We start from the raw sequence: 14,770 nt of genomic DNA on the forward strand, positions 1-14,770 counted from the left end.
TTCATAAACTTAATAGTCTTTTTGAATTCAAGAAAGCTATAAAGACTGATCTCTTCCGGCAGGGCTACCCAGATGAATTTTAAGAATGTTTGACTGTCATTTTAATATTGTATCTGTTTTATATGTTTTTAATCAGTTTTATGTATTTTACATTATTTCTATTTAATATTGTTCCCTGCCTCGGTCCAGAGGGAGAGGCGAGTAAGAAATATTTTATTATTATTATTATTATTATTATTATTATTATTATTATTATTATTGCAGCCACATACTTAAGTACAACAAAACCAAGTACTGTGAAGAGGCCCTGATAAGAAGCAACGTGAGTGGGCTAGTGAGTGTGTGTGTGTGTGTGTGTGTGTGTGTGTGTGTGATAGTTGTTCATCTCATTAACGAAGAGAATAGGTTTCACTGATAAAAAAAGGCTTAGCTACTTTCAGTTTCTGATAAGGATTCCTGTTACAACTCCATCTCAATATACTGTGTCTCAAAATTCAGGTTATGAAAACAGAGTTGAATTTATCCTTATGTTGTGCTATAAATTAAACTGTATACACTCAACCTTGTTCTTGTCAACGCTTTTTAACCCAAATGCTCTCTATATTTCTGGAAATTCTTGTTTAGGACCCCTAAATAAAGATATTTTGATTGTTATTAGCATTGGGCTGAATAAATTTCAGTGGTGTCCCCCCCCCCATTATGGAATGATCTCCCCAGTGAGGCTCGCCTGGCACCAAGATTGCTATCTTTTCGGCACCAGGTCAAGACTTTTCTCTTCTCCCAGGCAGTTAACAGCATATGTCGAGTTTTTAAGTAACCCCAGAATAGTTGTTTTAAATGGATATTGTTGTTTTTATGCTTTTATTGGTTTTTAATTTTTGTATATTTGTTTTTAATGCTCACTGTTTTTAACCTTTGTAAACCACCCGGAGAGCTTTGGCTATGGGGCGGTAGATAAATGTAATAAATAAATAAATAAAATACATGAGCAGGGTAATTAAATTAGTCAAGGCACAAGATCATTCTCTGGCTGTAGATACTTCCCTTTAAAAGCATTGACACATTAGCTAAGGCTATCTTCTTCCTGGTATCATCCTCAATTTAATATAACCAAAGTTTGTACAAAATGTTACCATCTTCTTGTTTGTATAATTGGGATTCTATATGCATTTTCGAAACTCAATTCACTCACTAAACAACATCTCACTTCATGTCATAAGTAGTCATTGTTTGCCCATTTTAACTGTCAGCTCGCAAATCATCTTTTAGAACACATAGAAAAATAATTAAGTGGCAAGAAATCAGCCATCCATATCAGTACAATTGAACGCTATATCAATAACAGGACATTTACTTGAAACTTCAGTTCAATAGGATTTGAATCCACCTTCTTTCTATGCCAGACACCTCATTGATTCAAGTACAAAAAAATCTTTAATTACCAAGTAACAAGAACATTCAGGTGTTCAATTACACACCAGATGGAGCCCATATAGTATCTGAATACAAGAGAAGCATATGGAAATTAACAAAGAAAAATGAGTACAGTTTTTCTTTCATTAAAAGGCTGCAAGTTTGGCTCAGTGTAGATCATGCCAAGATCCATACACCAATAGAACATCCTAGGAACAAGATTTTACATACCATACACATTGCTTATACAACAGAAGACCCCAGGCCACTGAAATTTTCATTCTGTAGTAAATCCATCTTGTAGTAAGGAAGGCCTCCCATGAGTGTGATGTAGCTGCAAAAAAAAGCAAATGCTATTTTGGGATGCATTAATAGAGGTTTAGCTTCCAAATTGCACGAGTTGCTGGTTCCCCTCTATTCGGCACTGGTTAGGTCTCATCTTGAGTATTGCATCCAGTTCTGGGAACCACAATTCAAGGAGGATGCAGCCAAGCTTGAGGGGGTTCAGAGGAGGGCAACGTGGATGATAAGGGGTCTAGAAACAAAGCCCTATGAGGAGAGACTGAAAGAACTGGGCATGTTTAGCCTGGATAAAAGAAGATTGAGGGGAGACATTCTAGCACTCTTCAAATACTTGAAAGGTCGTCACACAGAGGAGGGCTAGGATCTGTTCTTGATCATCCCAGATTGCAGGACGCAGAATAGTGGGCTCAAGTTAAAGGAAGCCAGATACCAGCTGGACATCAGGAAAAACTTCCTGACTATTAGAGGAGTACAACAATGGAACCAATTAACTAGGGAGGTCGTGGGCTCTCCCACACTAGAGGCCTTCAAGAGGCAGCTGGACAGCCATCTGTCAGGGATGCTTTAAGGTGGATTCCTGCATTGAGCACAGGGTTGGACTCAATGGCCTTATAGGCCACTTCCAAATCTACTGTTCTATTATTCTAGTCTCCCCACTCTTTTAATATGACAGAACACAAAATAAATAAATCATATTACTTCCACATTTGAATATATACATTATACACACACACACACACACACACACACACACACACACACACAGTAAAAGGAATGTGTAATGTCATAAATGGCAGAACTAAAAAGAAGAGGAGGTTGGGGCATAGCAGAAAAGCCCCAGTACTGGCCGCGCGTGGTGTGATTTCTGAACTGTAAGAAAATGTAATTTCAGAATTAAAATAGAAACTTTTCTTTTTAAAAAAATATGGCAGAACTAGGATCTGTTTAACTCCAAGCCTGCATAACATGAAGGTATCAATTTCCCCTCCTGTATATATCTAACACAGGAGTGCAGATTCTCAGGCCCCAGGGCCAAATCCAGCACTTTAAGCAGATAATATCCCTGGGTTTCGTCAGAAACTCATGCCTCCTTCCCTTGTCCCTACTCTTTCCCCCAGAACACTGATTCTTTGGTGTTTTCCAGCTTTTGTGCAGCTGTCTTTCCTATTGCCAAAGCTTGAAATGCCTCTCCTAAGGCTTCGTTACTAGCAGTAAGAGATCTAAGCTAAAATATGCTGGTTTGAGGGAGGGGCGTTTGAGTCCCATCCATCCCTTTTGCCTTCAGCCTTGCCCTCCACTGGAATGTGGCCCATAAGTGCTTCTCTGAAATAAAATGTGGCCCTCAGGAAGAAAGCGGTCCCACCCTAGCTCTAGCAAAACATTCACTCCGAGGCAATCTACATGCTTTCTCCAATAAGGGAAAATGTTATGCCCTTTTCAGTCATCCTCCCTCCCACCTGCCACCACCACCACTACCAGGTTAAAACCCAGCATCTCCAGGTAGGGCTGAGAAAGACCCTTCTCTGAAATCCTGGAAATCCACTGCCATTCCATGTGGACCATGCTAAAGCAGGGCAACGATCTGTCTCAGCTGAAGGCAGCTTCCTGGGCTCCTGAGAACAGGGACAAGCTTACTGGCACCTCCCTTTCCTGTGCGTCCCCCCAATGGAGGCTGGTGGCCCCAATTTCAGTGAGGCTATGAATCCAATTCTGAGTTTCAGTCAGAACCAGCCAGAACTCTAAAGGAGCTATCCGAGGTGCTGAACTCTACCCCAAAACCCCACCCAGATTCAGCACCATGGATAGCTTCTTTTGAGTTCTGTCTAATGCTGACGGAAACCCAGGATGGATTCACAGCCCCACCGAAATCAGAGCCACCTACCTCTGCTGGTGCCCCCATTGCTGCTCCAGCAGCCCTCCATTCATTGGGGAGCCTGGGCTTGTAGTCAAGGCATCCTGTGCAATCTCCCAGGGTTCTAAATTGTACCAAGAGGGGGCTCCCCATAACAGTCACCCCTCCAACATGTGGAGAGCAATTAAGTTAGTGCTGAGGACATCATGGAAAAGACGGGGGCAATATGCTTGTCCCTGCACTCCCCCTCACATGATTCCAATCACTCAGACATACTTCCTGATTTTAGTGAAGTATGCTGTGTTTGGGCAAGGGGGTGTTTAATGATGCTGCATTCATATGGGGTTCTTTGGAGGCATCCTGGGTCATCCTTGTTCCAACAGATGAGGTCGGGGCAAATTTAATTACTCAAATATTGATCTACATGCAGTAATTACTTCTATTACTTTCCAGTTAGAATACTGTTAATTATCATACTCTGAATAGTTAATCAGGAGCAGGATTAGTTATTAAGAGCGCCATGTTCATTCCTGATATACTTCCTCTTGAACCAACTTCAGCATCAACCCCACTCCTCCTATCCCCTCCAGTTCCCAACTTCTCATGCGGCGGACTTTGCCAGCTTTAGGCAGCAATGGCATCGGCACCCAACAGATGCCTGACATCCAGCTAGTGCTGAAGAGATAAATGTCCCATCTAGTAAATAAGTGGGCTGGTTGTTCTATGTCAAAATATAGCTAGTTACTTTAGAATTTTCCATTATGTTTGCAGCAGTGGAAAGACATCAGTTTGAAATATTCAGCTTACCTTTCACTTTTTAATCATATTCATCTCTGCAGATACTGTTAACAAGATTGCAACTTTAACACAATTTTTTTAAAGCAAAATAATGTTAAAGGATTGCAATTAGTGCCTTTTAATACAAACAGTTTCATTTGTGAAATAGGATTTTAAGTGATAAGCCATCTGTTGTTCTCCTTTCTAATGGTTGCAACTTATTATGTATTTTTAATGGTGATCCTAATTTAGATCATACTTCATCATTGGGAAATAAATATAGGACTGCTGTTTGTTTCCATCATCATTTTATGCATTAAATGCCAAATGTTGATTAGCTCTTTCAAGAAGAACCATAACTGTTCAACATATAGAATTTTGTATCTCAATAATTTAGAGAAAGCTTGTCTTTATGTAATAGCTTTGCAGTAACATAATCTTGAACAAAAGGAAGACAAAAAGCCAAGCCACTGCAACATCTTTGTTTAAAATTCTGGAACACATGATGAATATTACTATTTTTAAGCACTGCAAAACACTGGAAGAGGATGTGTATCCTACACAATTTTTGTTGGAACTAGGAAATATTATTTCTTTCAGTGCACTATGGAAGATCAAAGCAAAGACAGCTTTATGTGAACAGGTTCATTTGAACATTTCAAGCAATGTAATTGATGGCTATCATTACTTTGCAGACTTAGAAAAGGTTCTCACATAAGGCTAACAAATAGTTTAATTTAACCCAAGGATTGTTGAATTCTGGGTTGTCATAGTGTGTGAACCCAACTGCACTAACAAACCATGATTTGTTAACCAGAAACAAAGAGACAGCGACCCCCTGGTTTGGTGTTGGGTTGTGAAGTTGGATTGTCCTCTCATGTGAAACCAGAACCCTGGGTTGTTCATGGGTTGATTTGCAAGGCTATAAAGATGGTGGGCAAGAGCAATAAAAAAATAAAACCCAGCTACTCTATATACCAGTACTACAGTGCCTCAAAGGCATTTGGGATGCAGAGAGAGAGAGTGGGAGAAGGGGGCTGGAAACAAATCCAGAGATTGGGAAACAATCCATGATTTGCCCAACAAGCCTTGAGAAGTGTAACAAACCATGGGTTAACTGAGTTAAATAAGCCATGGGCTGGTGTTATGCACAAACCAGGTCTCAGAGTGGAACCACACATTCAGAAAAGAGCCAGGTCTGGGACTCTCAGGACCAAACTAGACAACAAGGTAAAGGCCTAGATATATTAAATGAATCTAATTTTGTTATCTCAATAGCAGCTGCAGGAGAGAGGAACAGTATTGGAAGGCTTATTCCTTCTCCTTCCCTGTGTCACGTTTATCATCAAAAAAATATTTTATTATACTGCTCCACACCTAAGACAGATTTCCTAATGGACCACTGCAAAGCACTGTGGTGAGGACACAATGCAGAGATTGAGGAAGGGGTGCTTGATCCTTCTTCCATTTTGTCTTCTGTATTCCCATCCTCCCTCAAACTGCCTTTCCCAGAGCAGCAAACATAATCAGAAACCCCATCAGAGATGGAATTACAGTGGAGAAGCAGCAGGTGGAAAGAGTGTTAAGTACCCCCCACACACACACACACACCACTTCAAAAGATTCCTTTTACTTGCCATGCCTCCGTTGGATGCAGAGGTAGGGTGGCCACTTACGACCTGCCAAAAAAGCCTCCCACAAAAAGCAGACATCAGCTGTGCATCAAATGTGCTCATTTATCTGTATTGATGCAAATTTAGAAATAATTCCTACAATTTAATAGAAATACAGTATATCTCACTATGAACTCCATCAGATGAGTGTTTTACTGCACACTCATTACTGGGGAGTCATGGATTTTTGCAAGTCCCTCTCACAACATCGTCTGCCTTCCACGTGCCTCCCACCCCTTCTAGCCTTCTTCATGTGACAAAAAAACACCTCAGTAAGTCTGACTTATTTTTAAAGACAGAAGTTGCCGCTAAGCCCTGCTGTGTGCAGGCAGCACAATCAAAATGGCCCGCTTAATGGGCCATGTGCATGTTGTTTACTTCCTCTTTCAAAAGAGGAAGTAATGAGGGACAAACTCGCACGCAGAGAAGTGACAGTAACCAAACACAATTTTCCCCTGTGTGATGATGCTCTATAGTTTGGAAGACTCTGACTTGTGCACCTGCTGGTTCATACTGCGGTCCAAGTGCTAACTCTTGAGGGGCAAAAGTTCTTAGGGGGTTTTATCCTTAAACCAGAACTGGACAGGGCAGCCCTTCAGATAGAGGACACTTTCTGGAAAAGAGGACATATGCTCCACCTGCTTATACTCTCCAAAGTCCTTCAGGTTTATTTAGCATTTATTTATTTATTGCATTTCTATACCACCCAACAGCTGAAGCTCTCTATTGTAAATTACTATCGTAATTTACAATAGTACAGGCCTCATCTCCCTTCCTCCATTTCCTGAACTTGAGTAAAAGAAAAGTAATAAGTATTCAGCCTGTGTTTCATGCAGCTCTACATTAAGGTAAATAGCATTTCTGTTTATCTAAACTTTTCAGTTATCAGAAGCATATATTTCTTCCGTGGTACACTGGCTGAGTGCTTTTTCAAGCCTTTGTTTTTCTCCTCTGCTACCACCTCTGCTCTGCAACATACCTTCAGGAAAGCACTGACAATTCTATTTCTGACAAGGTGTCCCGCCAAGTCAAAATGAATCTCTGTGGAATATGAGCAGGAGGCTGCTATTGCCTTTATGTCCTGATTGTGGGCTGCCCATAGGTGTCTGGTTGGCCACTGTGGGAGTAGATTGCTCGATTAAATGGGCCTTCAGTCTGATCCAGAAGCCTTCTTCTTATGTTCTTAATGTTTGAACAGTTGTTGTTGTTGTTGTTAAATGCTACTATAAATCCGACTGCATGGAAACTGCTCTGTGTAGGAAAACATTTGTTCAGAGAAAGTCATCATGCCAGGCCTTATGTCCCTTCTATAGGTATGGAGCAATGTTAATGGTACTTGGAAGTTTTGGATGGTGAAATGCTCCACACAACAGCTACCCAATATACAGAAGTCTCCAATCAGTCAGCTGTTAAGTGGTCGACACCTGATCTTGTGATGGCTTAGCTCTGTGAACCAATTCATGATTGCTCAGCCTAATCACCTTATTTATTTATTTATTTATTTAATTACATTTATATACCGCCCCACAGCCGAAGCTCTCTGGGCGGTTTACAACATTTAAAAATAGTAAACATTAAAAGTATACAATTTAAAAACACACACACACACACACACACATAAAAACAGTATAAAAACAACAGTATCCATTTAAAAACAACAATTGTGGGGTCCATTAAAAACAAACTTAACGTTGTTAAATGCTGTTAAAATGCTGTTAAAAATGCCTTCTTCTCATGGTGGAGGAGCTGGACCGCAGACACACATCCATCCACTACACGCATGAGAACAGCAGAGATGCTGACAGGCTTCACCAGGTCACATCTGGAAAAAAGACATTGGAGCTTCTTAAAGTCCTCCTCAAAGGGGAGGCAAACGTAAGAAGCCCCACAACTGCCCTCCAAGTTGGGTAAAATCAGGGTTGGCCCAACCCTTTTCCACCAATACAGAATCTGTTTTAGATATGGATGATATATAAATATTGTATATATATAAATAAATAAATACTTTTTAACTGCCTGAAGCAAAGGACAAGATGACGTTTCCTCCTTTCCATATACAGAAGCCTACCCAATTGGCAGCTGAATCTTACTTCAACACTGGTGATGGGACAGCATCCTCCACTCCACACGAGGGCAGCAGACTAGTTTACAGGGCACAGAGCTGGCTATGTGATGCACATGGCCCAGTCCTCCAAGCACCTGCTGCCTGAGGCACCAGCCTCACACTGCCTAATGGTAGGGCCAGCCCTAGGTAACATCCAAGCCAGAGGAGATTCCACCTCTATTCCTTGAAGCTTTGATGCCCTCACCAGTCTTCTACACCAGGGGATCCCTTTCTCTTACAACTGGTGGAGGCAGACAGGCATGGCAGCTTCATAAATGAGGTTGTTTCCCCCTCCCCTCCATCTGTGTGTTATGCAGACAAGCAACATCCTGCAACTGATGGGAGAACTCCATTCTAACCTTTTAAAAAGGTGAGTGCTGGCAGTAGAGTGGCCAGTTAGGCATTGCCCCCCCCCCAAAAAAAGAGGAATTGCATTACCAAAGAAAGAGAACAAAAAAGGGCAATGAGTTGCAGAACATTTGTGTATGTAAAAGTATGTGAAAATTTTAAAATCATAGCTACAATTTCAATCAAAATACAATACAATGCATCTCACCATAGTGGACAAGACTTACCAGGAGACCTGTGTGCTCGCTCAGTCTGCTTTCCAAGTACTATCTGCTGATCAGCAACTGGATGTCAATGGAGACTTTTTTTTAACCCCTCATGGGGGGTGGGGGGAAAGGGTATGGGGGGATTTAACCCTCCCTCCCAGAGGGTAGTGCTCTTGATCTGAATCAGGGCTATGTGCACTTATACTGGGGATGTGGAGGGAAGCCTCAGCTATACACTCTGCGATTAGAGTAACATGCAATTTGGCTCCTAGACAGGCATGCCTATCTGGAGATGCTATGTTTCCCATTACATGGAGATGGTCAGTAGCCTTGCTTGCTAGAGGTGTGGATGAGGGGACTGGGGGAATGGGGAAGGAAAAGTCATGGCTATATAATCTCTCGCAAACCTCATAACTTTTAAATAGAACACAGTTTCATCCTTTCCCTGTCTTAAACACACACACACACACACGTACACACGTACACACACACGTACACACACACACACTAAGTCAAGAGACTAAATACAAGCCTTGGCAAAGAGAAACCATATATTTGGTGGTCCTCACCTCACCACCCATCACTTTTTTCTTGGGATAATGTAATACTAGCTGATGCACTGTCTGCTTCATTTGCATCCTAAGGATGAAAATTCAGTGGAAGAGACAGGGATGTATCCTCTCCTGTGACAGATAAAATTTGAAGAACACTTCAGGGGCTCGGAAATGCTGTAAACAATGCAGCTCCTAATATAGGAAGAGACCAGTAGTTGCAGATGCATCGACTTGATGTGTTTTCCCTCTATTACCTTGACTTCTACAATCAGCAGAGCATCTCTGAATGATTCTTCATTCTGGCAATACACAGTGAATAAAAAGTAGCAGAACTAAGAACCATAAATGTACAGGGATCGCCTAGCAGAAGGAGATTACATCTTGAGGATTTTATATTGCTGAATTTTAAAGCAGAGGCACTTGTGTTCCATTACAGCCTTCTGGATGTTTTTCTGCCTACCTCTAAAAATGTCTGTTAGTGTGATAAAAAGTTCAGTATTAATTCAAATGAAGAAGCCAGCATTGCATTGCATTGCCAGATAAAGAATATATGCATAAACATGTTAAAAGAGAGAGAGAGAGAGAGAGAGAGGTGCTTCTTGCATGGGGTTAAGTTGTAACAGATGCAGCAAACCTATACAAAACAAGATCCAAATTGCATCCAAATTCAAGACAGTGATGAAGGAATCAACTTTATTTTCCCTATTATTTTAAATAAATAAGAGGGGGCAGTCACTGGGGGGGGGAATCTATATAGGGAAAATAGAAACAAGATCAAAATATACATATACAATCCTTTGGATTGCACCCTTGTGAGACAGAAGCCTCTGAACTGGGAAGCTTCAGAGTATCCAATGCCCTGCTATGTGGATCAGCGGAGATGATGTTCACCGCCCTGTTCTCTGAACGACCATTGTATTTTTCACTAGAAAGGCTTCTTTGCCTATATAATGACAGTATTTCAGAGAGGGAGGGAAGGAGGCTGACAGAGGCTCAGGATAGCTCATAACCTGGCCTCTTCAGTCTCCTCCATGCCCACCAGAATGCCCCATTTCCCCCCCTTTCTGATGTTGATAGCCAGGTGGCATAGTTCTTTCTATATTGGCTGTGGGAGGGGCGGAAGGGTGGTCTGATTTCAACTTCCCCTCGCGAGCACTGTGCGGAGTCAGAAAATGTCAAGGGTCCATAGAATTGCTCCCTAATCAGTTTAAATCAGCACTTTCCAGTTTCACAAGTTTATGAATCAGGTTATCCTCACTGTGGGACTGAAATGCACAGAAAGTAAGCCACACAATGGAAGGTTGAGTATCTTTTCCAGCCATTGTCAACATAAGGCGCTAAAAACTTCATATTAGTAAGTCCTGAAATTCAGGGGGCCAGTGACCTAGTTGTTCTGCTGTTCATGTTATCAATACAATTGACACTAATATGTATCATTTGTAAGCCTCATCTCCTTCTACAAATCAATATGAGCAGCCAATTTGAACTTGTCAATGCACTAGCCCTTTGTAACTGTAACTCAGTGAGTCCTCTGATAATGGTGTGGCTGTGTGCGTTCTTTATAACTACCAGCATTTATTGGAACCTTTTGGCCTTGGAAATAAAATATATTTATTTCTGTGCTAAATAGGAAGTAAATAAAAAGAATCTCTCTTATGGATAGAGTTGCAAACACTCCGTTCACAGTTATCATGGGCTTTATTTAAATATTCTTACATTTTTGCAAGATCATTTGAAAAGGCTAATTACAGAGACACAATTTTCCTGTTCTTTTTACATGCACACACAACCCCAAGACTCTTCTTGATTCCCCTACATTTTCCCACTACCAGATATATCTCGTGGTGAATTCTGCTTTCAAAAGTTCTACCATCATATTGTTTGCTTGTCAAATAGCTTTAAAAGCTAGACAATACTATTAGGCATGGTACCGAAATGATGGATGGGTAGCTGATTCTCACCTGCTGCTTTGTTACTTGGTATAAATGCCAGCTTCTTTCTTGGGTAGCTGATTGTCACTCACAAATCATTACCATTACTTAATCACAACAGTGAAGAAATAGTGCATGGCCTTTTTGTTGACAAATGGTTCTATGGAATTCATACTTCCTTATTTAAAACACACACACACACTGGTGGGGGGATCAGCTTGGTGTAGTATTGAAAAGAGGATGCATTACAGTTCATAACCAGGTGCAATAATAAAGCACAGTGCAGTTCATCCCAGTTTTGTTATTCTTTTTAAAGTTAAAAAGAACTTTAACTTTAAAGTTAAGCCTTGAGAATGTGGCAAGGCCAAACTGCACATTACACTAATCACATACCGTTTAGCTGAGGCTTTCCCTCCTTTTTACTCTTGTGTAAGGATGCACAGTACCAATTCGAATTGAGACCATGGCACTCTGGGACGGGAGGGTTAAACCTCCCCCACCATCACTATCCAATCCCCCCCTCAATTGTGAGAGGGATGGGGTTAAAAAAAAAAGGAGAGAAAAGTGTTCCCATTTGAGTCAACAGAGACTTCACCACCACCCCTTTTTAACCCACTGCATTGGGGGTGACTTTGGGGGAAGGTTTAACCCTACCCTCCTAGAGTTTAAAAAGTAAAGAAGCTACACAATTAGCAGAAAGTGTAGTTAGATTCTTAAGGTGCAATCCTACAGGGTAGATACCCAGGTGATGGAATGCTCCAAGCCCCAGGGTCTTACAAGCAGGACAGGAATAATGCAGAGCCTTTTTTTGCCTCTCTGCCTTTCAACATTTCTTTTTTTTTTCCCATGTGTGTTTGTGTGTGTTTGTGTGTGTGTGTGTGTGCACGCGCGTGCACGCCTTGGACAGGCTCCTGAGCCCATCTAACCCTCCCTCTCAGTCAGGGACATGGACAAGAGCCAAGAAGCTGTTGGATCCACCAGATCCATAACCTCTCTTCTCTCCGCCCACTGGCACACTACATCCATCCTTCTTCCCTTTCTAAGGTCAGAGCTACAACCTCGGGAGGGGGAGCTGCTGCAAAGCTTTCCCTGGTGGTTGGATGGGACTTGAGGTGAGGGGGGGAGATCCACAATCAAATCTCTCCCTCTGAGGTCATAGCTCTCTCTGTGGCCTGGGGGATGGGAGGAGATCTGCCACATACTAAGGCCCCTCAGATGGTGTCTAAGGGGCATACCACTGTTCTCTTAGTTTGGTTGTTCTGCATTTTCAACTGGCATACAGTGTTGCCTGTCTGGACCAACTAAGCATTCAGGTCCAAGTGCTTGCTATTCACACACCATTTCTGAGGTCACTGGCCATCTAAATGACACTACACACACACACACACACACACACACACACACACACACGTATGTAATATTCAAGTAGCAAACTGGACTTGTCCATTCCCCTTCCCCCAGAAAACTGAAAGTTACATTATCCTGAAAATATTGCAAATCAAGCATTTTTCCAAAGGTGGTACCTTGCAATCTGATCAAAGGAAGGGAGGTCAGATTCTTAGGGGTGTAACCAGGAAAAGGCCTCCTACATGCTAAACCAGTTCTCTACAATTTACCCTATAGCAAATCAGAGAAAAGGGAGGGAAAAGGAGGAAAAGGAGAAAGGCTGTTCAGATTCTCCATGTTGTGACCTGACAATCGTACAAAATGAAGACATTTCGCAAACCATTTTACATGTTGGAGTAATATTCCTTTTTTGTGTTCCTACTAATTACTTCCTGTCCCAACTACAGGCTTTTAGCATTTTTGAACACACTCTAAGCTTAATGCCTTATCTTGGTGTTAGCTTCATTTGTAATGCCTCTGTTTCAACACTTATTTAACTTCAAATTCTGCACAGTGCATGGATAATCAGTGGATGTGGATGTAGCTGGGCAAAATCTCAAAAAAATGAGTATCTTTAGAGATCTCACTTGAGGTAGTGACTGGAAGTAAGAAACATATTTCTGGATTTGTCCAGGACAAATTGTGATGCTCCAAGAAGAGGAAGTTATGGAAAAGGTTGGCTGAATTCAGAAATCAGTCGTAACAGTTATTTTCTGTTCTGTATTTGCTCAGATTTTACATGGTGCTACTTTTACACAGATGTATTCCAATATACTGAATGATGTTCAAAGTGGCCCATAACAAACACCCTTGTATGCTTCCATGTTCTCCAGCATCCTTCCATGCAGTTACAGAGGTGTTGACTGCAATTCCAAAGATTTTTTTTAAAAAAAAATTAACAGAAACAAGAATAAATAATCAGGCCAATTCATTCAAAGGAAATTCTAAAGTTGGACTATAGAACATGCTGTTGAGCTCATATTAATTTTGTCAGAGGGGAATGTATTGGAAATAGCAAGCCCAGTCCTCAACATGAATATACATTGGTACAACTGCGGAGAGTCTAAAATAGCACAAAACCTACTTATTTTTATCTTTTTTTATTTCTTACATTTCTACACTACCCACTAGGTAAAGCTGTCTAGGTAGTTCACAAAAATTAAAAAAAAAACTAAAATACAACATGATAAAACATAATATAAAACCTTAAAAAGTTTAAAACATAATAAAACCAGAGTAAAAAAATGGCAGTAGGGAAAGATATAAAAACACAAGAACACACATTTCTGGAGTTTTCTCCCATAATGAGCTGATGTCTCAGCAAAGAACTGCAGTCAGCTGAGACCTTAAGAAGGCTTGCAGACTTCAGGCCTAAAAGGATCCTTAAAAAATATGGGCACCATCCATATTTGTTTGATGAAAAGTTAACGCGAATAAATAAATACATATTTATTTGTACAAATTTCATAAAGATCTGCATGTGTTCTCATTTTACACCACTTGGTTCATGCATTCCTGTCCTTCATACAGTTTAGTCCAATGGCTTCTTTAGTGAAGATATAGCCCATTGAGTTAAAGAAAGCTTGATAATGAAACCGTTTGTGTATACATCATTAACCAAACAGACATTAATGGTTCTTTTTGGTATCATTATATATATATAATGGAAAGTTGATGCTTTGTAATCTTACGGAATTTCTTCTAAAATAGATTGCTTCTCTATGTTTGCACCAGTATTTCTGAACAACCATTTGCTCTAACTCTCCCCTTATCAGCAGCAGCAGCAGCAACAACAACAAGTAAAACTGTATAATACAAATAAACTGCCTATTCTCTATCATTGTTTGTGTATTTGTGGCCATTCATAGAAACCAAGAAACTTTCTACAACATGGTGTCCTCCAGATGTTTGAGACAATAACTCTCATAAGTTATAGCAGCAAACATGGCCAATTCTAGTCTTCCAGATGTTTTGTACTACAATTCCCATTAGCCCAAGAAAGCATGGTCAATGGTCAGGAATGATGGGAGATGTAGTCCAAAAGATCTGGAGCACTCCAGGTTAGGGAAGGCTGTGCTAGATAGATACTGCTTGGTCATTATACATCTTCCATGTTTTCCCGTCTTACAATCATTCACTCCAGTCAGAACTCTCCAACAAGTCAGCTTTGGAGTGATCAACATTCCATCATCCCACCTCTATTTAACTTAGGACCAATGGGCA

The sequence above is a fragment of the Elgaria multicarinata genome, chromosome 10 (assembly GCF_023053635.1).
Source record: "Elgaria multicarinata webbii isolate HBS135686 ecotype San Diego chromosome 10, rElgMul1.1.pri, whole genome shotgun sequence".
Lineage (NCBI taxonomy): Eukaryota > Metazoa > Chordata > Lepidosauria > Squamata > Anguidae > Elgaria > Elgaria multicarinata.